Below are 3,935 nucleotides of genomic sequence, written 5' to 3' on the forward strand. Positions count from 1 at the left end.
AGTTACATATAGATCAAGACAAATTTTAATAATTAGATGAATGCCACATTGACATAAATATTGAGTCAACTAACTTCTAACGATTTTGAGTAGAAATTTTTTTAGGCTTTACAAAATAAGAAAATATTAGTATATTAACAAATGTAATTTACTATTATCATATGGTAAATTAAGATTACGTAACTTATAAAATAAAATGTATTTATATTTTATCGTAAATATAACTTTTGTAATTTATTTTTGAATTATAACTTTGATAAAAATAAATAAAATTTAATTGATTATCAATCATTTTACTACATATTTTGATAAATTTTATATTACTAGTTAAATTTAAAAACTATTTTTTGATTATTTATTTATACTTGTGCATACGTGTAATAAGCTAGACAAAATGTGACAGTATGATTATGAGTTCTACAACAACAGCAATATTGCTCTTGTTGTAGAACTCCAACATTCAAACATTCAACAAAGTCTTATTTTATTTTTTTAAAGAAAAGCAATGAGCAACAATCAGCAAATCAAGATTCACAACCAAAAAAAAAAAAAAAAGAAAGGAACGGAAAAGAATGCTTACCCTCAGATTCATTGAAGAATGAAGAAGATTCGAAAGATGGGCAATGGTTGAGGCTGGCAGCTGAGGCAACACCGCGAGTGACGCGGTCTGCAACTGGCAGAGCTGGGACACAGGGCGTCTAAGTTGAAAAACCCACCCACTGACACCACGACTGACGCGGTCTACAACTGGCGGAGTTGGGACACAGGGCGTCTAAGTTGAAAAACCCACCCACCGACACCGCGAGTGACGCGGCCTGCAACTGGCGAAGCTGAGCATTCATGATAATTTTTATCTGTATGTTGTGATTGGTTAGGATCTTTAGAATTTCTACTCTGCTTAGTGCTGATCCCACGTGTTGACAATCTTTTCAAGTACAGGGCTGGAGGAATCATGTATGACTCGAAGTCTCTTATTTGTTGGCCACGGGGCCCTTATTTGTTGGTCGTGCGCTATGTATTGTTTAATGGTGAATCCCTTTTGTTTTATTTATTATTATTCAATGTAAGCCTATGAGCATTGAATCATGTCTTATTTATATCATTATTGTTATCGTGAGAGAATGTTATTATTTATTCTTGTTTATTCTCTACTAAACGGAATTGTTATAATGGATTTGGTAATGGATTCGGATAATAAAAGTAGGGGCGTGACAACTTGGTATCAAAGCAAGCCAGGTCGAATACCTTGGGCTCGTGGGAGGTGGTTTTACCATAGTGGGTTTACTATGTTTGGTGAGGACGTTGCATATAGGTGATTTATGTGTTTGGACTTTATGTGTTGCATTTGTGTTAACATGGGGTTAAGTTTTCTGGATAATGCTTGTCACCGGTGAACTTACTTTGAGGTTCTATTGGAAACCTGCCTGATCAACATGATTTCTGATAGAAATTCCTTGAGAGCTCCGAGGCGAGTAGTTATCTTGTGGACTTGATTCGATTATGTGATTATGTGTTTAACTGTCTTTATTTGATAGAATTATATGTTTCGGGACTAAGTGTGTCTTGTAACTTAACGAGGTTAATGTGTGCCTTGGGCACGGCTGTTGTATTGTTTGCTAAGTTTGTTTCGGTTTTGATTTTATAGGATGTCTTCCCGAGGGAGTAGAGGTTGTAGGGGAAGTAAGAGTGTTGGCAGAGGCACAATGGTTCCATTAGTACCTGCCCCTGCAGCGTCGGTTGTGGGTGAGGAAGTTGCATGTGAGATTGTGAGAGCTGTGAGAGATGCTCTAGCTCGCAATGAGGGGAACAATGGGCATAACCTTAAGTTGACCAAGGAATTTCTTCGCTCCAATCCACATGTGTTTTTGGGGGAGCCTAAGCCGTTGGAGGCTGATGACTGGTTAAAACAGATTACCAAGACTCTTGATATGCTTAGAGTTGAAGATGAGGAGTTGAGGGTTGTGTTGGCAAGTTTCCAACTGAAGGGAGATGCCAGTTATTGGTGGAAGTCTGCTTGAGTTTCTATGGGCACCACTTGGGGTGCTTTCACTGAGGCCTTTTTGGCTAAGTATTTTCCTCCTTCCGCCCAAGAAAGATTAAGGAATCAGTTTGTTGAGTTACGCCAGGATGACACTCCTTTGACACAGTTTAAGGCGAGATTCGCTAGTTTGTCGAGATTTTCTGTAGAGTTGGTTGCAACAGAGGAGCAGCGTTGTCTTGAGTTTGAGGGGAAGTAGTGTGATGTTATTCGAAGAAAAGTTACCGGGGCAATGCATAGAGATTATCATGCCTTGGTAGAGGTAGCGGCTTACATGGAAACCATTATCGATATGTTGGTCAGGATGAGGAGGAAGAGTCCATACTATCAAGTTCAACTGTTCAGAGAGGTAGTAGACCTAGTAAGAATTGGAGATAAGCGAGGTCACAGGCACAGGCACAACTGACGCCTCAGGCTACTTTTGTTTATCCAAATTCGTCCTTTGGAGGGTTTAGTCAAACTCAAGCGTCCTCGAGTCAGTCTCGGAATAGAGGGACGAACTTGGTGTTCTCGATGTGGTTGGATAGACCATGTTCGGTGTCGATGTCCCCTAAGGGAGCAGAGCCAGTTTCAGTAGTCCAAGCAGGGACAATAGTGAGGTTGGAAGTGTGAAGGGGTTTTGATGCTTTGTAGTGTCATTTGATGTTATCTTGTGTAAGGCTCTATGCCTACGGATGTTGTTTATACATATGTGTATGTGGTTGTAAACCCAAAAGGTGCAATTATGTAATTAACTTTGTACTCATTTGTAATGTGCTGATAGATGTTGTAAGGATTGAAAATCCTAGTTTTATTATGCCATATCGATGTCTTGGGAAACAGGTTGGCTTGTGATGTCTCAGGTTGGTCTCGTATGCCTTGTTGGGAGGCAGGGGTGTGTTTTATTTTGAGCTTTGTGTCATGAGAATAGAGGATTGGTGGTTTAGTCGTATGGTATTCGAAGTTGGTTGGCACATAGTTACCAAGGAAATTGTTTTCAGTTTGAGTTAGTGGTTGTAAGGTTGAAAGGTATTTCTAATTTTACTTGGGGGCGTGGAGCCTCGCTTATGGGTGCGTTTGATTGGTGTGAATATGTAAAACCTCTTGAGTTGGGGTAACGTGTTAATGTGTAAGTTTTGCAAGCGCCTTTATGCCATTGAATTATGTCAATTAATATTGCTGGTGTTGTGTTGGTTTGAGACTCCTAGGATTTGGGAAAGCTATTTGCGTTGTGTTATATCTCTGGGTACTGTATTTATTTCTATTTATTGTTGTGATAGAAATTGCATGAGAATTATGTAAATTGAAACTAATTTTCTCACCCGTTGTCATTGAATATGTATGGTGTTTAGGAGGAGATAGGGGATGTACTCCATGGATGATTATGTCTTTAAATACATTGTATACGTAAGATGTTTGGAATCACCGTGGGTGTGATGGTTGTAATTGGGTGATGGTTGAGATTCACCGAATATTGTTGAGAAATAAACTGAAAAGTGAGTTTGGTTTTATGGCCTTTTATGGCATTCGTTTCAACTGAAAACTTTGGATTTGAAACTTCACAAGTTGTTTGGAGAAAATGTTTGCAAAACAAGTGGTCTTCTTGAGATTTTGGAACAAAATTTTGCTGGAAAATGATGTAAGTTTGAATAACTTTTGAGGAAAACGAGGTAAGTGATGAAGGAGTCTTTGAAATAATAAGAAAACCGTTGTTTTAACCAGATTATGTGATTGTTCTGTTCAACCTTGTAGGGGTGAATTATGTTATGGTTTAGTTTCAATTACTAGTTATGTGTGTTTTATTTCCCTTGTGGGTTGGCATTGCTTGTTTCAATAGTTCTAGAGAGTTGTCTTCGTGAACTGTGGTTGTGGGTGTAGCCCTTCTTTTAGCAAGAAATGATTGGAATTCTAGTTGGGA

This window comes from Camellia sinensis, chromosome 13, assembly GCF_055761805.1.
Source record: "Camellia sinensis isolate YWXY chromosome 13, ASM5576180v1, whole genome shotgun sequence".
NCBI lineage: Eukaryota > Viridiplantae > Streptophyta > Magnoliopsida > Ericales > Theaceae > Camellia > Camellia sinensis.